General features: G+C 32.9%; 1 protein-coding gene across 1 annotated transcript in view; it reads left to right on the top strand.

The window, feature by feature from the left end:
- The first annotated feature begins 6836 nt into the window (after positions 1-6836).
- LOC115444952 (lachesin) overlaps positions 6837-27678 on the top strand; it is a 76028-nt gene continuing 55186 nt past the window's right edge. The window contains exon 1 of the mRNA XM_037442948.1: positions 6837-6985. The gene's annotated coding sequence lies outside the window, so the exon portion shown is untranslated. The remainder of the gene's footprint in view (positions 6986-27678) is intronic.

Genomic DNA, 27678 nt, shown 5'->3' with positions numbered 1-27678 from the left:
TTACACTTTCTTACAAGAAAGTACACACCAGAGACATAGATCATGGAACAAGATAATAGAAAAAGTAAAAATGGCGGTCTTATCGCACAAGGCAATCTCTTACATACGACCATGGGATGGATATAAGAGAAATAATTTTAAATATATTTTACGCGTACATAATAATTAACCTATATGAAAAATGTATATATACCACCTTAACACCGCATTGGTGAAGTGGCGTTAAGCACGTAAAGCCGTCGGTCCTGTGCCTGATCTCTCGTAGGTCGTGTCGGATTGCCGTCTCACCGAACTATGAGGGTGAAGGTACAGACAATGCACCTTTATATTGCGCACACACTTGTGCACTATAATATCTCCTGCGTATCTCCTTGGTTGAAATTAGCCGCCGAGGACGAAATTCGGTTAGAAAGGATATGGGTCATTGGTGTAGTGGTAGTATGTTTCAGTTATACCAACGAGAGTAAATATTTAAAATTTGTGTGATTCGATTTAGAAAATACACTTTCCTTAGTATTGACATTTAAGTATTTTAAGGGATAGAGCATCAAATTGTGTTAATACTGTATAGGTACATCATATATTCCCAACGATCGTATAACGGGATTCCCGAACCGAACCCTTCTATATACGAAGATTCTCAATCGTTTTCTTCATGTCTTATATAAAACGGTGACTTTTCTAATATCATAGCAAATTTAGGCTTAGAAGAAATTATTAAAAAAAAAATAAACACTTACGCGCACAAAAAACTTAAAATATATACACTTTTTTAAAACATTGAAATTAATATTACCATTTTGAATTGCTATCAGCATATAAGACTGTTAACATGGCTGCATTAAACATCTCAACTCTCAGAATAGCCGGTTATTCGGAACATCACTGCGCCCGTTATCTCTCGACACAAGCGGAGGCCGGGCGGTCTTTATTCCACATTGTTTCTATACTAGGCCATTATGTACAAACAATTAAATAACAATAATGGATTTTTTATGTTTGCCTTTAGAATTTACTTGATTAAAATACTTATAATAATGTTTGTATTAGTATGGTTCTTTATATTACAATTGTAATATAATTTGTTGCAGAAACTTTATAACTTGTAAAAGTTGGAAACTGTGTCGAAATCTGTTGTGGCATTGTAAGAGCTAGTCTTTTATTATGTTATGTACATATAATATTAAATGATCAACTTGTACCAGAATCTGTACTACGCTTATCAATAACTTTAAAACTACAAAAAAAATTACTAAAATAAAATGAAAAAATTGAATTCTGATTGACTCAAATATTTTATTCTAAATTTCCAATTCTAAACAAAAACGTGCAACATTTATAGTGTTTAAAAGAAATAACTTTATTATTTTCAGAGACTAATCAAATAAAAGCAATTTTGAGAAATATTGTACTTCTCTCTTTTATAAACTAAAAAAAGAAATATTGCTAAACCTAATTTCAAGTGAAAACATTGTTAATAAAATAGAAACGCCGTGTTAATCAAGCCTACAAGATATCAACACATAAAACAGAATATCAAAACATTATTATTTTATTTAATAAACAAAATAGAGAGAAATTGAGATTTAAATGTATTTAAAATACAGTTAATATTTTTCTATGACAACGCGCTTTTTGATTGATGTTTTTTTGCTATGACATTTATTTTAATAATAGGTAACTTCAACAGAGCATAAGTCTGCAATGAAAGATAATGCTTGGACGATTCTATCACGGTCTATGCCCGATATCGTTAATCCGATTTCAAGTAGTACCGTCCGTCCGGTTGGAACATCCGTACAAAGAACTTCCATTAACTGACAAAAAAACTTGAAACGTTTTACCTTAACCCCTTTCAGTGTATTTCTCACCTAGCTTGAAACAATATGGCTTACTGATAGGTTTAAATCTCGAACATAGTGTTTTAGGTTAAATCGCAATTTTAATGTTTTTGTTTTGAACGTAAAATTAGAAGTTCATAAAGTTAAACTATGTAAACGAGGCGCATTCGAGGTAATTGCAGCTCGCCCGTTCGATAATACGCGCTAAATGAAACTAAAAGTTACAAATTAATAATCTCGGAGCAAGGAATCATCTATCGGGAGCAAATTTTAATAAAGCCCCGCAATAAATTGCCAGGAGAATATTCTCCGAGTAATTATTCGACATTAAAGTTAGGATTAAAAAGAAACGATCTAAAATTGAAGTCATTTTATATGAGCCGCGATCATTGTACTGTGCAAGCGACTGCCGTTTCGAGATTTTGGGATAATATGGATAATCCACACCGCTCAAAATGAAGCTACCGACAGATCCTCTACCGTTCAGCGAACTTGAAAATTATTTATTCATTACCCGATTATGAATATCATTACATTGTTATGCCAATAACAATTATGTTTACATCTTGACACACATAACATTGTGTTAAGGTTATTTCGTTACTTATATGGAAGATAAGGGAAATAATTGAATGTAAACAGACAAATTTTACAAGAAAAATACTTTTATTGTGTTTTACTGTATCGTAACTTAACAATATTGTGTCTTGTCAGCTGTGAACAGTAAATCCCAATTTCTAAATCCATCAGGTATTGTGTAAACGTTTACAGATCGCAAAACGCGATTTGTACCCGATATGAGAATAAAAAGAAAAAGACTATGTTGGCAAAATATGACATTGTTATTAGACTTACAAATGTTGCTTTTGTTATTGTAATAAAAACTAATATTAAAACTAGAATTGAGATCTCCGACAGAAATAGCGCCACGTAGACGAAGGTAACTTGTTAAGTTATTCTGAAATCTGTATATTTTGAGATAGCGATGTTATGGCACTAGTTTAAATCCAGACTAGTGTATAATATTCTTATAAAAACAACAAGTTACAATCTGTGACAGTTAACTACTTTAGTTTTTATTTTACTCTGTAGTATAGGGGACCGGACTCATTTTTGTTCTTTACTATTATCAAATATTTACGTTATATAAATTATAACACAGAAAGAATTATTTAAATCCGATAAAAAATCAACAAGTTATAAGACTTTCAATTTCGGTAGAAGGGGGTAAGTAACAAGAAACAAAAAAGAGGCGCAATACCCACGTGTGACGTCATCGGGCATTACGACGCGTGCGAAAGAATGAGATGAAGCGATATCCCCACTTCACGCCCACTTCGGCACATAGTAATATTTGAAATATGAATAACTGGCTCATTTTTTAACCAATTTTAATGCAGTTTTCGCAGGAGGGTTTCTTTTTCATATTATTAACCATTACATATAGAATAATGTACAAAATCAAACACAGGACGGTCCCCTATTGTTGGTTTTGATGCCAGGTTAATATGTACGTTAAATTATCGGTTGACACATAAGTAAGCATAAATGTCAAAATTCTATAAAGGGGTCTAAGAAATACAAAATAAACCTTATTTCTGCCACTTAATAACTAAATAACAGCACTATTTATACCTAATCCAAAAAGCCACGAAACAAACTGTCTATTATAAAACTGAATTTTTCACTTTTCGCTAGTATAGTATTTAGAAATCCGCGCACACACAATCACAATTGGAACTCATAATGATAAGTGCGCAAAGCAAACGATTCCGATCCGCAACGTTCCATCACGAGCGAACCAATAATATTGAACTCTCACAAGTACCAATTCACAATATCTACTTATTATATCCCTTTTTGTTCTTGTCTTTAGATCTGAACATTTATTACTGTCTTATTGCTTGTGGAGTGCTTGGGGCCGCGGGGGCAGCACAGTCAACAAGAGGTTATTATGTTGAGACTGGCGAAAAATGAGCAAGAAAAGATTTTGCATTCGGCTGTGGTGCGGAACACTTTGAAAACTTTCAAGTCTTAAACATTTGAGATAAAACTTGCGGTTTCATAGATTATTTTGCGGTTAGATCGCTTGTTACTGCGAAATGTTGGCTAGATCTTTTCTTGAATAGATGTTTTGATGAAGTGTATAAGGGTTTAATGGAATCTGCACGGATAATTATAATTTATGACAAAAATAATCAAATCAAATAAAATACACGTCGTTGCAATTTAAATTATTAATATAATATTTTGATTTTAACAAACTAAATCAAGCATGAATTTCATTTTAACATACAATTGTAAAATGTTATTACTAGATTATTATAATCGAAATATAATAAGGAATGACAATGCAAAAACACAATGTCTGCAAAGTACGATATTCCATACTTAATAAAAATGCATGCATTTTAGTGCAAGGCGCGAAACGTGACTACGAAGCGAGTGGAAACGCGTAGTTATTCTTGTGAAAACCAATAAGCAGAAACAGACACCAGTTATTTGCTGGGTTTAAATGTATTGTGCGGCGAAAAAGTAAGCTCGCTGTTATGGCATTATGTGTATAAAGGTACATTTGGTAGGGATTTATGAAGAAGGCCTCGGTTGGTTTATGATGACAATGCCACGCCGAGCGCCGCGAGCACCACCTCATTTCCTCACTGAAAGTTATAAAAACATATTGAAAATGAGATTCCCGCAGTAGAAGACCTAGCGAATGTTATCTTGTTTTGTGATTTGCCTGTTTTTATGTACGCCTGCGAGGAAAATAAACGTATTTTAGACGGGGACCTTTTGGAATTCAACTCGCTGTGATCTTTATGTTGGTCGTACATTTGCTAAAAATGTTGCTCGCATGTCTTTGGAAGTTCCAAGTGACTTTTGCGTTTTATTATAATTAATACGGATTACTTAAGTATGTACGGGAATATGTCATATAATTTTGTTAACAAGTTTGTTACTCGCGTTGCCTGCCATTTAGCAAATGCTCGCTTTGGTCGGGCTGGGATCTAATTATACGTAACATATACGTGCAGCGAACTTGAATCATTTGAGCTTTTTATTATAATTAAAATTTATAATCAACACAGGTATCAAGAGACCAGTGTTTATTCGTTTTGCCTTTGTTGTTGTTTTAAACTATACAGGGTCATTTTCACAATGCGTTACTAAATGAAACCATAAATTTGTCTTCTTAAAAAGACAGTATACCTTAAGATATTCTAACCATAGATATAAAAAAGTGTGTTTCCAACAAAATAAATTATTATTAATAATGAGTAATTTAATTTTACATCCCCACTACTATTACAAGATTTGTCGGAGTTGGAACTTGTCGACGCGACGACACCATAGTGTCAGTTAGAAATATACTTACACACGCTATGCTCGAATTTTAATATAAAATGATAATATATCTACCAGATTTCTTGCAAAAATATTTATTATTAATTGATGAATTCTGGCGCAATGTTAGTAGAATTAAAAACGAATATGTGGTTTAAATTATTAACGCAATGTAAAAATAAACTTCTTATAAGTATATAATGTAATAAAAAATTTCAAATACATATTCATGACGAAATATTTTTGGATATAGTCTTGATCAGATATGCCCTACGAATGTCTAATCTAAGTTGCATAAAATACTATTTTTAAATATCTGTGGAAAAGTTAGAAGGCATATCGGCTGGGATGACGGCCGCCATAAACGCAATACTTTAAAACCTTTTGAAAACCACATTGTAATTTTTGTTGTCAGATTGTATTTTGTTTTTTTTTTGTCTGTTAATTCAGTAATAATTGTATGTCGTACTACCGTTACTTAAGAATTGTTTTATAAGTTATGTAAATGTTTATAAAACAATTATTTAATAACATTCTAGTTAAAAGCTTTTAGTTGTAATCTAACACGATCTATAAATTCCTCAGAGGTTATTATTTTTTAAGATAATGCAATATAGTTATTATTACAATAACTTTACGTACGCAAATTGCATTCCACGATATAAAGAGATGGAAATGCTGAAACACACGACATGCCGTTGTGCTTGAGAGTCCCACCTTACATAAGGACATTATTATTACTGGGGCACCACCTACTACGACTACATCCTGGATGTCGCCGAACTTATCTCAGGTTGTGATTACAAATAACAATTTTCTTTCATCGCTTTGAATTTGCTTATGTTTCTTCGTAGGATTTTAGTTTTTAATATTTTTAAACATATTCAGAAAAATGCTTTATGTTTGCGTAAATTCCTATCGTAATTAATGAATCTATCCCTCAACTAAACTACAAAATAACAATATAAAACTAAATTCTATTATGAATAAAAACTATGACTGCCCATCGCAGCGGTGTACAGAAGTCAGATTACTTATTTACTGATCACTAAAATATATATATATTTCCATTGATAAAACAAAAACCTTTCAACGCTTTAAACCTTGAATTCGATTTGAGATCACGTTATCGAGTTGTAGATGTGAATCTCTACTGATTTCGCCGTGATTTAATTTCTAGACACAGAACGGAACCTACGGCTGCGCACACGAACGAATTTATATTTTTGTGAACTACTGATTTGATTGCAGTGCTTTCAGTACTGCTCTTATAGTTTTACTTTCGTTTATGGTCTGATGAATTGCCTTGAAAATGTTACATTTATCAATGTAACCAAACATTTTAAAACCAAAATTTTAGTTTTATAATCTTTATTCTTAGTTCATTCTTTCATATATCAATATTGAAAACTGAATTGGATTTTATTGTTCACAAAGAAACCAAATAACAATTAATCGAACGTTCAGTCCGAACACAAACGCTGCCAATTAACAATGACAAGAGTAAGTTAAAAAGAGCGGGCGGAAGACAAAGCCGTTACGCCCGTTATCCGTGTGAAAGCTCACGAGTTGTTCTGTCGAGAGCGACTATGTACAGGCAAAGATTGCCTTGTCAAGAGCCGCCGAGCTCAGTGCTACGTGCCCGGTGGATCAGGGCGGACGTTTCGCCGCGTAGTGCCCCACGTAGCTCGCGTAGCGACTACGAAACTTTAAATTGTAGCATGTAACAGTTGACATGTCAAGTGAGATTTATTTGTCAATGAATTGATTTTGTTGTGTGGAAACTTTTTTAAACATTTGTAAGTAGTAGTTTACGTTTTAATGGAATGAGGTTTATTCGTAATTAAACTTTTTCGGGAATTTTAATTGTACGACGTTAGTTACCACAGCATAGTGAGCTAAATAAATATGTTTTTAATAAAATCCAGATCGCGTAAACTTAACTCGGTTCGAGTTTAATTATTGTGAAACATTAGGATTTATCTAAATAAGAAGGACATATTGCACAAGTTATTGTTTTTATGCCTTTTTTTGGAAAGACTTTCATTAAAACTTTTGTTTTATGTTTAATATAAAATTAAATAAAAAAAAATATAGTTACCATAATTCTCGACTTTTTGACGAACAGCCCAAAATGTTCCTTGAATTGGCATGCATCAAACATTGTTTTATCACATTTTTAAGGTAAAATCCTTACCCATATCATACTGCACAATTCTTTAATAGTATTTCCAATTTCAAAGGTTACTAATAAAATATTCTCGTAAAAATGAAGTAAATACATGATAACATTTTCCAACAGGGACTATATTTCTATACATATCTGATAGGACCACATTACATTATTATTCTATATTCGTAAGTAAATGACACAAATATTAATAATTACAAGATTTTCAGTACGAAATTATTAGATTGTAATAAAAAATGCATTCACCAGGCACCCGCATACTGCAATAAAATTTCGTCTACTTTCATTTCATGTTTCCGCAAGTTTTTACACCGTTTCTTCTTATTTCTCTCGTTCTTCACGTTCCGAAGAGGTTGATTTACTTCGCGATTTAAAAATTCCAAAATGTATTTTAAAATTTTGACCTTTTAAACACCACAAAGATCATTTACTGTAATAACATCCATATTTTTTTAAGTATTCTCTACTATATATATATATATATATATATATATATATATATATATATATATATATATATATATATATATATTGAGCATATATTTAACAAATATAAATTATTTTATGCAGTAAGTATGCGTTTTTATACACGACCGCTAAGTTCTTTCGCATAAGTTTTGTATTACCAATCCTATCTTAATGAGCAGACATTTACGTTCCGGCAAATAAAAAGCTACCGTAAGTCTGCTATTAATTTACTTTAAAATGTTAAAAAAACTCACTCACATTACGTCTTGATCCCCGACGGAATAGACAAGTTAGAAGGACACCTTTTCGCCATACGTGTTCCGTCCCATGGTATGATGAGGACCAGCCTATCGCCATATCGAGCACTATTTCTAGATATTTCTAGATCCCGGGCTGTTACCGAGTAGAAAAACCCAATATCACTTTGCCTGACCCCGGTAGTTTTATCACGCACGCAATACAACTATGACAATGACGTAGTTAAAAGAAGATTGATAATTGTCAACGTCGATACCACGAGTACAAATATCAATTGAAGTATTTGATAAATAAGTATCAATGCGCTGATGCTACATTCATTTCTGTCAATCTATTTTACACACGCCTTTTTCAGTTTAAATTTTAATATATACTTATATACAATTACGGGTATACAATTAGATAGACTGCAATAATTACATACTTAATTTATTCAATAGCCTAAGGGGATTTTAACTTTATAATTAAACGTCTGTAAAAGTATAATTATTTGACTATCGCAGGATTTACAAAATCCCTTTCGTAAATCCTTTATTAATTTACAAAACCATCTCCCAATACAGGTCAGGCTTGTATATTATAACATTGTAGTTGTAACTTTAGAAATATAATATGTACATAGTTTTTCTTTTTCTGCCGTAGAAGTGTGTATAAAATTGTTTTCTGCATTACTCAATTCACTTTGTTTGGCCACGTGTCATAGGTTGTCGAGAGGAAAACTATCGATACGTTGCTAGAACTGGAAACACTTTGTGTTAAATTTTCTACCGTAATTTGTCCAGGATTATATACCGTCGTGCAAGTTGCGAGTGCGAGAGCATGCTAGGTGGTCTGTCAAAACTAAGCCAAACTAATACTAACTATTGTTGCAATGTGCATGAAAAAACAGTTGCACTGACCCTAAACTGAAATGAATTAAGATGGAATAAATTTCATAAAATTTACATTTTTTATAAAAAAAAAACAATATTGTTATAGTAATTACTTTAACCTTTTGATGTTTAAACTTACCGCAAAATTCATCTCTCAAAGGCTCTAACAATGGATGAAATGAGAATTAATGACCATTATTATTAGATGCGGTTCGTTATTGATTAGAAGCTTGTAGGTAACTGTTTGTTTGGGGCGTTCCAAAAGTTTACCCCACGTTCCGGGTTCCTTCGGCTAATCACTCGGCGATCAATCGCTACATGTTTATTTAATGGAGTTGGTAACCTCGGAATCCGTAACCACTTCTTAAATGTAACTTCTTTTCCTTCGTGTTTGCATAAACCATTTGATGGATTTTTTGTTTTATCCCAAGACGCAAACTGATCAGAGTCGATTTGCATAATCTTCGTCAATCCCGAATCTTACTTTTGTTGAGATGATAAAACAGGGGAAAATAAAATTTAAACATTTCTATGTGACATAAACAAATCGATTGAACTTATGATTTATTTTATTGTTTTTATTATACCTATCGTATTGATTTCGACTGTCAATATAGTTATGTGGTTAATATTTAAGTTAAAAGGGGACAATGATAGTAATTTTATCATAAATATAGAAATCGTGAAGAATTTTGGTTGTTTGTTTGAAACAAATGGAGACATTGCCGAACTGATTTGGATGAAATCGGAGATAAATGTATAGGCTACCATATCCATCGCGGACTCTCTGCGGTATAATAAAAAGTATACAAAATAATTTATAGCTGCTTATTATATATGTAAGTGGTGATATATTTACTAAAAATACGAATTTGTAAGCAATATAAATCTTAGTATTAGACAAAGTGAAAATAAAATTTAACTTCTGGACTAATAAAATCTTTGAATGTCTTACATGGACGATTATGAAAACATTTTTATATCCCTTACTTTCAATTCTTATTGTCATCAAAAAGTAGCCATATATAAATAAATCCTAAAACATTAGGTATTAAGAGCCTATTTCACAAGTTTCAAGTAAATGTAATTGAAGGTTATGGTATTAAATATTTTCAAATAATTATTTAATTTAACAGTAAATCGCGAGAATTTCATTCACATATGATCTTTGCAATGATGATCCAATATAGCATTAGATAAAATAAATCCTAGATTAATATTTGACTACTTTTCATTCCGAAAAATGGTTAGTGGAACTTATATTACGGTAAAGAAGTTCCGGTCGGATCCGAGAACAAAAACTATATTAAGTATTAACAGATAAAACTTAATATAATGGATGAATAAATTTAAACTAGTTTCACTGGGTTTAATTATCTTGTCTAAATAAAGAATATTAATTGTAATAAATGTCACATCGTCGTCGGTGTCATAAGCGACACTAACTATAATAAATAACCGAGAATATCTTCCCGAGGTGATATTATATTTATTTTTTATTATATTTATTTATTTACAATATAAAATCTCAGCCGATCGAGCGAAACAACCATCATGCAGCACAACTACCGAGCACTAGAACCGAAAACGCTATTCTTTATTATTATTGAAATCACAAGATCAGCTTGCCTTAAGGTAAGCGATATGACCACCCATGAACAATACCAACACCATACAAAACTTTCAGTCTTCAAAGTACTGCGCTGCTGCGCACTCCACTGCTTCATCTTGAGACATAAAGTGTTAAATCTTATAATGTCCAGTTCACGGGGACTACAATGTCTTTCAAACCGTACCACAACAGTCAATGAAGACTGTAGAGAGTATTTCTAACGCCAAGCAGCACTATCACAACGGTCACGACTATTCTATTGACTTTGTAGTGAACTTTAAATTATACGTAACTAGCTTTTGCCCGCGAACTCGCCCGCGTGAAAGATTTTTCTGGGATAAAATTCCCGCTATATATTTTCCCGATAAAAGTAGCCTATGCCCTTCCTAAGGTCTAAAACTATCTCCATACAAATTTTCATTGACATCTAAGTTTTGAGTTTAAGTTCGAACAGACAAATAAAGGCGGTAAGGGACTTTGGTTTAGGATATATAAGCATCGTCATTTCTTATGTTTAAGCAAACAATTTTGATTTGTATAATTGTAAAATGTACGTAGGTATTGTAAGTTTGACTTTTCGGACGATGAAAACCACAGTCTCCCCCCGTGACCAAAAAGGCTACAAAGTCTCCCGAACGTCGGAAGCAAATTATAATATAAAAACCGCGATAAAAACCGTAAAATTGTTTCATTTCAATATGTAAGGATTTATACAAACAATACCACACCAGAATCAACATACATTTGTGTACCACTTCTTCCATTTACGAACTCGAGCGATGCAAACTTTCCGATCAGTACATTTAGCTAGTAAATTACTCGCTACGTCTAAATTACCAGTGTCCGAACCAGCTAGAGAGTAATGCGGCCGACGATAGCCACAGATCATTCGGCCTCCTTGGTGACAACCGAACGCTACAATCACTCGCTTCTGCAATTCAATTCGCTATTAGCCAATTTGGCAGGTATTTTGTGGACATTACAGAATGTAGTTAGAGTGAGTGATCTGTCATGACATATTGGAGTGTAAGGTAAGTTTCCTGTGTAGATATTTGTTTTAGTTGTATTTTATGATCATATAATAGCAATGTTAGTGGGGTTTAAAAAGTATTAAATATGATCTCTAGGAATCGAAATATACGTTACTTGCCTGTGTATACTGTGTACTAACATGCCAAAATACTGTGGTTTTTCGCCTGCTTCTTATAGTAGAAGAGCGAGATCATAAGTTTTCATTTATGAAATGCAGTAGAAGCAATTATTTATCCCACATTGCGATGGTAACTTGTTATATTATTTAATTCATACGTAGAGTTTATGGATTCATGCATTGTGTTATGCTCCTCGATTTACTTGTAATATTACGTCAATTCTTATCATATAAAATTGATATAAGAACTAATCCTAATATATATCATATTACGTTATACGATAAGGTACAAAATTAAATGAACACAGGAAACATGATACACATAACAGTAAATCGCAAAACCCATTCGACCCACTCAGACCGTCCTTACACGTACTAAAACACATCAAGTGCTTCTATTATAATATAGGCCGTAACACTCGTCGTCAAGGGACGCGGCATAAAGTAAGAGATTGAACTAAAGCTCGCGTCTCCTATCTCCACTCACAGTCATTAACGGCAGTGTTGTTGTCCGAACTTATTATCGTTTAATTTATGGCCACACATTACCGCTTAAGGCACCATTAAGCCGTGCCGGGAAAGACCCCGGGAATAAATAAACCAGCAAAGTTCGCATGATGAACAACCTAACTCATTTTGCTCACGGCGCGCTCAGCACGTGCACTCGTTAATTTGTTCCCGTCACAGATCATAAACACTTTATTGTTATCCATAAGCACCGGTTTTCTATCGAACTTTAATAAACAAGTTTGGGGAAACGCGTTTAACTTACAAACATTGTGGTTCGTATTCAATATTATTATAATTAATTAGTATTAGATAGTATTATGGTAAGTACTGATAGTTAAACACTTATTGCGTCATTTTATTTGGAGATGACTAGTTGGTTTACCGTTTCTTCTAGCATTGACACACTTACCATTAGTCGAGCCAGTTGCTAGTTAACTAGCTTTCTGATCAACAAATACAGCCAACAAATTACAAGAAAATATAAACATGAACTCCTGAACAGAGGTGCAACACATTCTCTGCTAAATAGAAACATTTCTTGCAAAACAAGGTCTGTCAACTGCGCGAACGATCAAGTGCAAAAGCTAGTTACAAACAACAAAGTGTGTTTACTATTCATCAAGAAGTACCTCGCGGCAAAAACGACTGCAAACACTGTAGAAAAAGTTAATTGTTTACGGAACAAATTACGGCACGGCGTGTTAAAGAATTTCTCGTTGCCTTTTGAACCTCTTGTATCAATCAGGATTGATAGTTGCTTTTTTAGTTTTAAGTCGAGTCGAATATGACTTGAAGTCGTAAAATTGCTTACATATCATTGGTTGTAAGGCTAATCTACTTAGTGAACATATTTTTAAAATTTTAATCAGTTTTAAAAGACAGAAAATACAAGATACCAAATAATTATCGGTATTACATAATATAGTATAAATTGTCCCGTCAATTAGCCTTGCAATCGTCAATATTTTCCAAGATTATAAGCCTGTTATGATTATTCTAAATTCCATATTAGCTTAAATTTATTAAATAGCAAGGATTGAACCACAAACGTCAGGGACATTTATTTAACTAACTATTTTTGTGATTAATTGCATCGCGTCCTAGCTTCCTTTAAACAAAACCAGAGATTTAAAGCTTCATACTATCTTCAACGCTGAGGATGGGGTAATAATAAATATAAAAGGATTTCTTTCCCAACTTCAACGTCTGGTCGTATCGCTTTAAAGATCCCATTTACCCTAAGAATAGGCACTAAAGAACACCCTCGTAGAACATTTTGCATATTGCTTAATATAATGGGTAAACTTGCATATTGCCGACTGTTTCCAGAATCAGAGCATATTCAGAGATTTTTACAATCGTGAAATTTAACTATTTAATATTGAATTTATGATTTATATTATTTAAAAATCTAAATGCAATCGTCTGTACAGGAAAAGAATTAGCCCTCTCTAGATCTATGAAAATGTTATTTGCAACAAATATCCACTTTCCAGTGATTTTCTATGAAATAGTAGTACCCCGACAAGAAGGCCCATTCATGCTACAGACGAATTTGACGACAGCATGGCTCCAGGTCCAAAAAATGCACTTATGGCGATAACTACAAAGGTATACAAGAAAGCTACCGTTCACTAAATAATAATTTCTTATGTTGACACGAATGTTTTTGAAATAAAACTACTTAACGAATATTTTCGCGATACTTTTTTTTAATATCCGACGTTTCAAAGTCATTGCAGAAATAGATAGTAATACCGCTTATTGAGCGAACATCACGAATCGAACAACAGCAATGTAGTCCCTGAATACTAGGAGTTAAGACCCGATATCTTTAAAAGGTCACAATAAAGTGTTTGCCGGTGAGCCACTCAGTAAATACATATCGGTTGCAAATCGAATTTTCTACAGTACGCATGCTTAGATTTCTTCTTAAATATAGTATTATATTAAATATTTTTATCTTAGGTCAATCTCTGGGGTTTATCTTAGATGATAATTACGATGAATGTGTTTAATTTGGTCCGATGTGTTTTTTCTTAATTTTTGCCGGGGCTCAGTCAATAACATCTCGTTATATGTGAAAATATGAAACAGACATTTTAAGTAAAACTATGCAGATTGCAATACTCAAACTGGAACAAAAAAGGCGCTCAATATGAAAGACAAAATAAATAGGTAATTACAATAATTACCTTATAAAGGCCGATTTTTCCTTCAACAGCTAAAGCTTATTCCTTGAATAGAAGACAACATGTACACATTAAAATTAAACTATTTTTCGGATTTCATCACGGTTTTAATATTTTAGTTTTATTCCGAAGTTTCGAAGACTTTGCAGCAAAGCAAAATTTAAATGTCTAACATTCACGTCAACATAAAAAATCATTAAACATGAACACATTAAAAATTATATGTTGTATAAATAAAGTTGTTCGATTGTCTAAATTTATATTCATTCAGGTTATTACCAGATGTATAACTTTTATCTGACGATTAAAAAATGAAATTTTAATGCGATAGATATGCAACAAGTAACACAATTTTATGTCTTTCTTTTCTTCTTAAGTTTTTGGCCCAACATACACACCATATTATGTACATATTAATAACCGTCTATACATTAAAATATGACTATAAAATATAAAATATTTTGTCGCAGCACTGGGCACGGATTTCCTCTACTACCTAAAGCGATTAAGCCTTAGTCCACTACGCTGGCCTAGTGCGGATTGGTAGACTTCACACATCCTCAAAATTCTGATAGAGAACTTCTCAGGTATGCTGGTTTCTTCATGATGTTTTCCTTCACTGTTCAATGATGCAATAATTCACAAACAATACGCATACTACTATTGAATTCAAAGGTACATGCTTTTGGGTTTTGAACCTGCGGACATTCGTGTCAACAATAATTTCCACTCCTTACTGGGCATTTGCCGCTACTATTCGAAATAAAATTTATAGTAAATTCGGAGAATACGTATTAGCTTGTAATTATTACGTAAGAAATATTAATTATGTATTCGAGTAACGTCGTCTTAGTAATTTAGGCCCGATATTAAGTATACGATAGAAATACATGTTTAATTTTCGTCTCATTAATATTATATGCCATTATATTACTTAAACATAACGTAATATTTCTTTTTCTATTCGATGTGTTCTCATCAAGGAGAAAAGTTTTATGAACTTGAATATGACATAATATTTAAGAACTAAGCATGGCGATTATACGCTAAATAATATTCAATTTGCATATTGTGTATGATTTAAATACATAATTGCATGTACAATCAAACTAATGAATTTAATTAATTTACATTATCAAATATTATAATTATATGGCTGATAATAATCAGAGTACGGATATGAGTATAATTTACATACATTTAAGGCGTCACGCCTTTTTCCTTGTCAGGGGTAGGCTGAAATGTATAACACCCATAGAATACATATAAATTAATTTAGAAATGCATGTATGCCTATTTTACCAATCTTATCTTACTTCTTATATTTGTAAAAATGATTGGACGTTCGTTAGAAGTAAACTCAGAAACAGCTGAACGGATTTGGGCTCACGGATAGACCCTTCCTGCTTTAATGTAGATACTACTTTAATCCCGGTATTACTACAGTTATTAGAAAATACCACAATTTTTAATCATGTGTTAAAGAAGGTGGTGCTGACGTCATACAAATGGCATGCTCGCTACAGTAATTTAGAGATTTTGTATAGGGAAAAAGGCCTTTCACAAAGGCTAAGCCGCGAGCAACACTAAGTGTGAAATAAAGGAGTCTGTTCACTACACCGTTTCATAGTATGAACGTGCTAGGTACATGCAAAAAATATTTTGTGTATTGAAAAGTATGACACTATACTATACAGTGACTAAATGGTTTAGTGGACATAGGCTTATTTTTTGAAACAAAGAATATTTTTTCCTGAGTTTCTAGCACGGCCATAGTACGAAACGTAGTGTAGCGAACATACTCCTTTAACATAAAAAAAATAATCCACCGGATGTCTATAATAGAATAATTTTACTACATTATTTCGGATAAGATTGTTAACTGACAATTACGCGACGTGCCCCGTGGTGTGCATTATTACTTATGTCACCCCAACGACACTATCGACAGGTGGAATTACCGCGCAGAGTGACAATGCAACATGGTTACCTATATTTATACCTATATGATATAGGTATTATATATACTAACGATAGTTTAAATGAGAAAGTCTATGAAGTAGATGCGAAACTGCTAATAGGATGGATGAAATTTTGGACACAAACAATGTCTTGGATTAATATGCACTAGGAATTTTATTTCGTGAAAGGAGAACCCCGATTCCCATTTGAGCAGAACTGTGACCAACACGTAGGTAAATATACTATTAACAACGGTTTAAAAAAATCACAGGGCCAAACACAGAATAAAGTACATACTGTAAGAAAATACGAATGCACATATTTTTAAAGATTACTAATCATCTACAAATCCTGAGATTTAAGGATGATCAAGATGTAATTCCAAAAAAAACTTCGATTTTCGATTTTTGTGGCTGACTATAGTCAATAAACATCATAATACAGCAACAAAAATAATATAATAAAGACGTCTTCACTTTATAGTTTTATACGTAAATCTTTTGAAGCTATTGAATCTGAGTTATCCTTTGTAGGGATTGGAGAAAGATTTGCATTATGTTTTGGTAGAATTACTAGCTTTAGTTAGTGACGCGCCACGCGTTAATATAAGCCTATATCTTAATATTTAGAAAATTACATCCACATCTTTTCAAAAAACATTAAAACATCGGATGCTTTATAACTTACTAGCTTTTGCTTGCGGCTTCGCCCACGTGAAAGAGTTTTCCGGGGTACATATTTTTTTTCGACTTACTTGATATGTATCGTTATATTATGACGAAATTACACAAAATCATTATAAATTGTAGCCTATGTGTTATTCTGATGTATAACCAATATTACTGTAAAGTTATATCCCAAATCGTTCAGTAGTTTTATCGTGAAAGAGGAACAAACATACATACATGCATACATCCATAGCTCCATATCCATCCTCACAAACTTTCGCATTTCTAATATTACTAGGATTAAAGTAAGACAGAGCATTCACATATAATAATAAATATCTAAGCACAAAAATGTATAACTACGTCATGCTTCTCTTTTGATATGCTAATGTCTAAAAATTAATTTAGTAATACACTGTCTGCATAAAAAGCACAATTTCCATACCTGTGTCCACAAAACTCAAAACGTTGACTATTTGTGCAGATTTTCGCGCAGCATTAAATAAAATTTGCTAGTGTGAAGGTAGGCTCAAGGATTACCTAGACCTACAGACGATAAGGTCTGTGTCATTACAGAGGTCGATGTGGACCCTTAAATATAAACATCGGGCAGATGTCGCAGATAAGGGAGGGGGGCTTTTGCCCTAATGGCAGATTACTTCAGAATATGTTGCGTGCTGCTTTCATGGCATCGCTTATTGAATGGATTTTTTTACAATCAGATAAAATGGAATCGTGCGGTTTGGAAAGTTCATCTGATTAATGGTTTTTATTCAGTTCTGATTCAAGGTGTTACAATTTTGGCTCGAAATTTCTGCTGTCGAAAAAACTCCTTATTTCTTTATTATGTTACAAAGTATACTTTTTATTCGCAGCGGGAGTTTCACATCACTATTTATGGTTTTATAAGTGAAGCCAACCCTACATTTTCGTAGCGGCATTGTTCTCCGGCAGTGATGAACGCGAAGAAGGCATTAAGTAGCTTCCATAACAAACAATAAACGTTGAACTCAATTTACTTTTAGTAAAAGCAACAAGACTATTCCGCGTTCAAAATTCCTTAATAATAAGTTTGTACCTCCCCACAAGTTCCACGGTTTTGTCTGTCCTAATTAGGTTGGCCTAATGAATACGGGGTGGGGGTTCATCCGTAGTTGTCTGGGTAATTAACAACTGAGATAGGAAATATTAATATTTATAAGGCTCGATGCCGAGAGCTAAATATTCGTTATACATTTAAACTGACGAGAGGTTGTACGATGAATTTTACATACGATTTTCTCTTCACCTAATCAACATGGATCCCGTTGATATCATATTTTATATTTAAATTTATTCCTTTTTTACAGAAACTAATTCGCTATTATTGGATTTGATATTTAAAATTTGTTGGACTATATGGTTTTATTAACTAGAATTCATTGTATCGTGTAGGTACTTACAAGCGTGTTGGTTGTCGCTACATTGTCAAAAATAGTAAGGGTGCGTTTTACTGACACGATTTTTTCGCGCCGGCCATTAGAAAGGAAAATAGTAAGAGCATTAGCGTTTGCAACGATCGCTACACTGCTGGCTCGCAGTGACCGCAGTCCTGTGTGAGGACAATACTAATATATCAAAATGTTTTTTATTTGTCAACTGTATTTTAAATTAAAACGCGTCGACTCGCAGCCTCTGAGTGAACACGCGGTGGCCGTACGGAAATTTCCGAGACACATAGTGATACGTGGTCTGAAAACTTTCTAGTTGTAGGTACCTACGTCGACCCCGCGTTTACCCCCTCAAGTGCAGAAGTTTATTTAGTGATTGTGGATATTGAAATTCACACCTTTCACACTTTGTTCCTTTTCATTTTACATTAACTGTACTTAATGCTACTACGAAATTCGACGGAGCAATTTTGTGAATGAATATAGTGTGAAATATTAAAAAATATATATTATCACATTTTTTTTTTAATCTTCTTTGGTCGTACCTATATAATCTTAACAAAGCTTAATCAAATTAGAGAAAAAAATATTTATAGAATGGTATAAGGTAACTTATTTTAAAACCCGGAAATAGGGTCAATAATATTTAAATTTATATAAAAGCGAGAAACAGTACACTGACGCAAGAGTGTCCGTTACTGGAAGATGCAATGTGTCAACTGTCCCTCACGAAAACCATTGCAAAAATAACACATATAACTGTACTGTAATTTTTTTACGTACCATGATCACTTACTAGTAAACAACAAGCTCACCCATGGGTCTTGCTTATATGATAAAAAATATTACCGATATTAGAGTGACATGTTGACCATACTTTTTGAACATAAGAGATTTTTATTACACGTAATATTTATGAATTTTTAACGATCAAGCATAAAAATTTCGCGTTGTTAAATCCGATTTTATTTTTATTGCGTCAACAAAAACAAATCGTTTTATGTTCAGATTTAAATTTCTGTGTTACGCCGAGGGGCAGAATATCCCAACTGTAATAAGGCGATGTTTTTATTACAATGGGCCCCTCTAATAAGCGGACACTCGCTGTTTGTTCACAAACAATCTCATCCCATTTCGTATTTTTACACCTATATTCGCCAGCTAACAAAACAAAATTACACAGGCTAAATAACTAGAAAAAACATAACATCACCATTGTTTGAACCTCCAATATTTGAATATTAACTTGCATTACATTAGCGTAACGGGTATCATATTAAAAAGAGAATTTAAGACGAGCGCGCAAAAACGTGGAATGTTGCAAATTTGAACTGACCTTACTTATTCAAAGCCCCTCAACTGACGCTAACTGTTTTCGCATAATAAGATCTCTCGCGTGCGTATTTCTCAAGAGAATTTACTGTATTTTATCTTTTTATGCTTTTAATTTGACCTTTACGGGACGTTGTCACTTAAAAACACTTTAGTAGCTCCATATAGATTCAGTTAAATTATAATTATATGAGATACGTACCGTTCTAATGAATAGTGTTGGATTAAGACGTCGAATTAAAATTACGAGTTATTGAAAGTATTAAAAATATAAATTGCACTCTAATTACGTTTGGTAATTGGTACGAATGAATGGAATGAGCAAATTAAAAATTTAATGAACATAATTGAATAATCTTAATAAATGGTGATATGTATAAAGTGACATATACATATATACATATAATGTTTTCAAATAGATATGACATAATATCGAGTTATTTTTACAATATGTTATTTCAAAAACATTTTTTACTTATTTATTTAAAGCCTAATCTATCTATAGGCCATAAGAAATCACATATCATGGTATGTGACTGAAAGATCTATTCAAATAAATAAGGCAGGTCAAAGCATGATATTCGAAGGCTCTTTCGAAAATACATGCAATTTCTATGCTTATATAAGATGGGACAGATACGCGAGCGATTGGCGTGTATAAGATTGACAAAGACATAATAAAATTTGTTGGGGTCGCATATCTTTGCAATGGTTAAAACACAGATCAAGAACATCGGGCCACTTAAGGTTCCGCAGCTGTTACTACAAACGATATCATATTTAAGGCATGTGATTTGGTGTAAATTGAATACGACATTAGAATAAAATGTCATCATTTTTATTCACGCCGCAGGACCAAAAAACAATGCTTTTACTTTTTATTTTATTTTTTTCACCTAAAATAAAGTAAAGCCTACCTTCCGTAGCCCCCTTAAAAATGACCTTACTTTGGTCTATAATTTTCATATGCCTAGAATTCACTTAAAATAAAAAACAGATTAGTCAGTACCTTTGTGTTTTCATGCACACTCAATTATGGAAAGAGGTAGTCTTTAAGATATGCGCTTGAACCTTAAATGTCCGAATATGAACACTAAAACCCTAGCATCGCTTTAAACCAATACCCCAGTGACGTCTGGTAATTAAATTTTAAGCGCCATTGCATAAAGTTATTTAAATGCATTCAACTGCATTAATTTTATAATCTTTCGAGCAGTGAGTTTTATATCTGTTTTAACTGTTACTTAAAACGTAGACAACATTACCATGTGTTCATAAGGCATGAAAAATAAATTAAATTTAAAACCACTTTCAGAAATATGCATGGCTTGTTTCATTTAACCTCAACTCAAGCGTGTAAGTCGGTCTTTTTACTAAAATAGATATAGTTGAAAAAAGTAATTGGTCCGATCCAATGAAAAAAGCGGTGATGAACTAGTAAGGAATGGAACGGACTGCCGAGACGAAAGTCCGCAGGCTTTAACCCAAGGCCACACACCTCTGACTTTTCTAAAGTTATGTATGTATTCTTTGTGAATTATCGCTTGCTTTAATGGTGGAGAGAAACATGGTTAGGAAACCTACGTACCTGAGAATTTTTTTATAAGAATTTCGAGGGTATGTGAAGTCTGCCAATCTGCACTAGCGTGGTGGACTAAGACCTTATCCCTCTCAATAATAGAGGAGGCCAATGCCCATCGATGGGACAGTATATAAATTCAGAACTGAATTATTAAATTATCATAACCTGATGAACAGTGTTAGTAACGCCTTGTCTAACGTCCACGAAATAAGAGTTTGATTTGGATTTATATTAATAGAAGCTCTTTATATTGAATCTACACTTAGGTTTTCAAGTTACGACATAAGTCATCGAGTACACTTATACAAAATACCATACTAATTACCATACATTTTTCGCAAACTTTGAAAATAGTATAAAATGTTCTATTCCTTATCTCATAATTACCATTTATTTCATACCATTTGGGAGCTACCAAAAACTGTAACATTAGCCATTTACAAAAAATATTACATTATTTTACACTTAATGACAAAAGCACTGGCAAAAATAGCTCATTATACCCAATCTGAAACTAATTATGAATCTAATTTCTTTTAGATATGAAAGAAATTTGTATAAGGAGTATTTAAGTAACCTAAGGACTGACTATAAATGGAATCATTATTGAAATAAAAGTTATTTTCGGATTTTATCGCAATATTCGATATCTAACATTCGTGTCAACATAATCACTATGTAACCCATTTGCTTAGTATTCGTTTTCGCATGCGGCTTCGTCCGCATAAAAGACTTTTTCCGGGTTAGAAGAAGCCAATGTCACGCTCCAACCATAAACTATCTGTATGCAAAAATCATGCCGATCCGTTACTTACTGTGATGTTGAGTGGAAGGACAAACCTACGAAAACATTTTGCATCTATAATATTAGAAGTATTTGAAATATAAATAAATACAAATAATAATATAAATATATTTCTGAATATCATTGTAAATGTTCAGGGTCATTTTGTCATTACGTTTTGTAGTTTAGTGCAAATATGGCATGTGCGTGAGATTATTTCTGACTATAAATGTGATGACCCGCTGCGACGAATGCTCTTAAAGTAGTACAAGAGACATTAGGGCGTGTTAAATTAAAATAATTTTTTATAGATATGTATTTGATTCTAAACTCACACATTTTTATTTTACAGCTAACGTGCAAGTAACTTATTGTTAAGTGTTGTTTTCAAGAAGATAAGTATGTGATTAAATTTAGTATCACAATGTCAAAATGACCCTGTATAATCAAATAATGTAAACAAAACACACGTCAAATATCAATTGCTATACTCCTACTTAACTCTAGATTAAATTATCGCTATTTATTTCCATGACATACGGACGGCCATGACACAATTAGAATAGATATTTTCCAACGGAACCTTATAAATAACCTACCAAATCATTCAAGCTTAATTGAAACTTCTCAATACTAATTAATTATAATTTTCTAATAATCTGTACGTGAATGAAAATTAACAAAGTGATTGATGAGTCCTTGTGTGAAATTAAGTTTGTGTTTTATTTTTATTGAAGATGGTGAAAATTTATACCACATAGTATATTTAGGTCAATTCTTCACAATATCTATGTCATAACTAATTTACTGGCAGTTAGTCGTTGGTTGGCTGTCCTGGTTAGCTGATTTCCTGTTTTTGTAGCGACATGCGCAGACTGCGGACCGCAGATCTTGGATTCTATTACTAGATTATATGACACTTGGGTTTTTCTAACGGGAATTCCCGGTAGTATATTTACTAAAAGCGGTAGACGCTGGGCAGACTGGCTTTCGTCAAAACTGAGTTCTGAGAATTGAATATTATTGCACTGAGAAATAAGACCAGGTACCACGACATCATCGACTACAAACATAAAAACATTCCGTTTCAATTCCCTTAAGTCATAACATGCAGCATGACATAATTAAATTTATGATGCTCATATTCATTTACGGATATAATAAGCTTATACAGACGCTAAGGATCCAAGAAATTAGCAAGCGTAAAACGAAACGCCGCATTAACATTTAACATGGCGTACATTATAACTGCATTATCCGTTTAATATTCATGAGTGACAAACTTCTTCACAGTGAAACTGGTAACGAATTCAGCGACTTATCCGGTGCATCAAGTTTGCTCCGCGAATATACCACAAGCTTGTCACTATGCTTTGATTATTAATCAGTTTCCAGCGATTGGCTATAATTCAGAATTTCGCGGCAATTACTGAATTTTGCCAAATCAATTAATACAAGTTTAGTTTTAACAATAAATTGGTTTATTATGTGGATACAATTTTAACATTAACTACGCTATCCTGGGAATATATTACACAATATCATGTTGACATTTCCATGATACTCGTTTATTAATTAACGGCAATTGAACAATTTTGGTTTATACGCAGAATTATTACGACTCTGTCAAAAAATTGGGTGATTTACGCAAATAAAATCGGTCTACAGATCTGCAAAGTGCTGCAGATACCGCGGCATGGATTAAATTTTTCTATAAGTCGAGTGCTATCAACTAAATAAAAATCAATATCGAAAACGGTTCGGAGTTTCTTCCTCACAGACCATTTGCTCTAAGAACGTAGTGCTTTTTCAAAGGGATTTCTTGGGCCCTTATTTCGAGATCCTTTAGGACCACACTTGAAGAACGCCGCTGAGCCTTTAGGGCCCCGCTTCCGCCCTTCCGAGAAATGCCCGAGATAAGAGAGACGTTTTGGCGCCATTCATGTTTATGGCGGGGCAAATGGTCCTAGAATACACAGCGTACTTATTATAAACAACCACTCATCTATGTATTCGAGAGGACTTCGGGCGATACCGATGAGTGATGTTTGATATACGTTTATTTACATAAATATTGTAGGTTAGGTGTCTACTTTTGTAACTGTATTGTATTTCTCCGTTTTTGAAATTATATCGAAATAATCCTCCAATCGTTTTTATTATTTCCCGATATTATTAAAACTCAATAACATATGAAGAATTAAATTCATTTAAAGCCGATTTTTGACTAGATATTTCATTAATAATAATATTAACGTTCTAATATAAACTCCACCACGCTATCCTAGTGTGAATTAACAGACTTCATAACCTACCCTCAAAATTTATATTCGCAGGTTAGTTATGCAGGTTGCTTTACGATGTTTTCCGTCAACGTTAAAGCAAGCGATAATTCACAAAGAATACATACGTAACTTTAGAAAAGTGTTTGGGTTCTTGAGTCTTAAACCAGATAACATCCTCTCATTAGCCCGTTCTACTCGCAACTACGTTATAACCGCTTAATTTTCTTATTTAGATATTTCAATGAATTCCACAAACCATAGCAGCCTAGTTAACCGTGTAGTTAGTGAATGTTCCTTTTTAAAGCATAAGACGACAAAGGAGTGATCGCTTGATTTCAAATAATTTCTACCGTCCATAAACAACACCATAAAAATCTTAAAATACATAATTTAAATTTAAAGGGAATACTACTACCAATTTTATAAAGACATTTTAAATGAAAATTTAAGATTTCGCGCCAAGCAATGTAAACTAACAACCCGTGTTGCGGAATACAGAAGGGTAGGGGACTGTATTACTTTATTTTACAAAATGTATTTCTGCGTAAAATTTTATGGCGTTTCGGGGTGGGTCCGGGAGACAACGATCATTAACGGCCACCTATACGGAAGGAACGGGATGCGTTCAGCTTGTGTCCCCTAACTCCCCCCATTTATTTCAATTACTTCTCTTAATACTGAACAGACTTTATTATTGTTCAATCTTTATAATTAATAACACTTTTATATTAAGTAATTGGTACCTTACTACATTGGGTTTAATTAATTGGTATCCAGCATCAAAGATACGTAATCAATTTTAATTGGTGAGATTTCCATGCAGTGAATATATCCGAGGTATAATGTCATGGAAATAAGTATTCCAATATTTTATATTGTTAATATAAGATTTATATTCATTAATTCCGTGCTAAAATGTTACGAAAATCGATAGTCGATACTATTATTTTTTCTGTAAGAAAATATTTTTTCCATTATTCATACATCTTTGGGAAGAATTATGAACCTCCTTTGTTAGCGCTCGACTACTCTATTGTTCTACTTTGCTCACGTTATGGCTGTAATGAATAAGGCTATATCTTTCATGTTTTTGAACCCTTAATAAAATTAGCAACCTTATCTTACTGAATATAAAGTACTCTCGCCGCGACTCATATAAAATGGAGACAAGTTATTAAAAATGTCAAGTGTTTTTGCAGTGAAAATATTATAATTTACAATAATTTCTAGTCAGATAACTGGTAAATAAATGGTCTCTGACATTAGTCGGACCAAGTATTAACATTCATATCTCTTAACGTTATAACTTCTGTCTTTCGTGCTTTAGCTTGGAGGGCTGGCTTTGTTTTATGATAATGTACTTACTCTGGTTGAAGGTAAAGATAATTTTAGATTGTAATCAAGTGTCATTAGAGTTAAAATTAATGCAAACTTTATTTGATTATTTTTTAATAGTGCATAACTTTATACAAACAAAATAATTTTGTTAGCTCTAGAAATGTCTATGAGGCACTCAGAAGAGTATTCTCTCAAAGTATTCTCTCATTCTCTCAGAGCCTAAATCTTATGGAGCTTTTCTTTTAAATACAAAGTTGTAAATTATGCGAAAATTATTTGTATTATGTTTTTTTACTATACTATACTATGCTCTTAATTAGACTCAAAGTTAAAATAAATGAAGAAAACAGTAAACACACAAAATATTTGAGGGAAGATATCAAACGGAATTCACTCATCGCTTCTTAGACGATTGTTAAGCCTACGATTAAACGAATGCGCTTATTACAAACGTAGTTACCAACTTCATTAATATCGCGAAAATATGGATCGAATCCATACTCCTTTGTTGTATAAATTAAAAAAATAAACAAACTTCTCAAGTTATGTAGACAATCTGCCACTAGTGGCCGAAGTAATACAATGCATTGTCTCTAAATTATGTCTGTCATTACTTCTGAGAATTTGATACACTATCAGACGGGGTAATGACAGTATACGGTATTCGTGGTTTGGTAATCTTAACCTTCTTACACAGGTCGCCACGCGGCTTATAGTGTTGTAGCTTTTGTAACTGCATCCGTGATGTTCCTTTACCGAAATAAGAGCTTCAAACGGTCCTTGACTGGAAAAAATGGTTTATAATATACCTTATAATATTAATCCAAGGTTAAGTCTATGTGCGCAATTTCATTCGAATCTCCTCAGCGGTTTATACCTAGATTTATTTCTAACCAACATGCATCCTCGCAATTTTTAAAAGTGTAATACAATTATTAGGAAAGAAAGTAGAATCACGTATACAATTATACACTCAAACTCTCATATACTTTGTAGCCGTACAAAAATTCTGTGTACTCAAAGTACCCCGCTGCAGTCCGCGTCCTTTGTTAATCTACAAAAGGAAGTCGGTGAACGTACTAAGATATTCTAAGTTATATTGTACACTCCCTCGAAATCTGTAATGTTATCATATTTTTATAAAATAAAAATAAATAAAATAAAAATGCTTTATTCATCACGTAGGCGAACATAGTTGCACTTATGATAAGTCAAGGTACATGAGAATATTCAATTATTACTTAATTAGATTAGCTTATATAAACAAAGACAATAAAATAAATGAAAAATATACTTAGTAAACAAAGAAGCCAGCTCGGGCTGGCAGGGAAGAAGATAAGTTAAGTTTATATAGATTGATTATAATTTGCTAACTTTTATTATATGATGAATGAGTGTCTCCACCGATAAAATTGTCACTTTAATTCATTTAATAATGTCTGTTAAAGCTGTCGATGACGCTAGAATTCGACACTATTCCTCGGAAACCGTTTGCCTACACTACAGTTTTTTGTTAAAGTAGGTGGAGTGTAAAAGGTACACTTAATACCGGCGTACTGCTCTCACTGAAGTAAACGAGACACCCACATTGAATATGTCTGAAACTGACAAAAAGTGGAAATTGGAATATAGAGGTAAAGCCCCGTAGGTCGGAACGGGCCGGGCTGGGCGAGTCCGCTGGGGCACTTGCCAAACAAAGTTTTTGTTTTATCAAACTGGTAATTCTCATTTTTTGTTTTATTGCCCTTAAAGCTCTGGAGATTTATGGGTAGCCACTTTGCATTAATTTCTCATTCATTACAGATCTCCTGAATTTTAGAGTGATTTTTTGCTACAGCACTGAGTGTAAATTACGCAG

This window comes from Manduca sexta, chromosome 25, assembly GCF_014839805.1.
Source record: "Manduca sexta isolate Smith_Timp_Sample1 chromosome 25, JHU_Msex_v1.0, whole genome shotgun sequence".
In the NCBI taxonomy this organism is placed as follows: domain Eukaryota; kingdom Metazoa; phylum Arthropoda; class Insecta; order Lepidoptera; family Sphingidae; genus Manduca; species Manduca sexta.
This window is presented reverse-complemented; position numbering and strand designations above follow the sequence as displayed.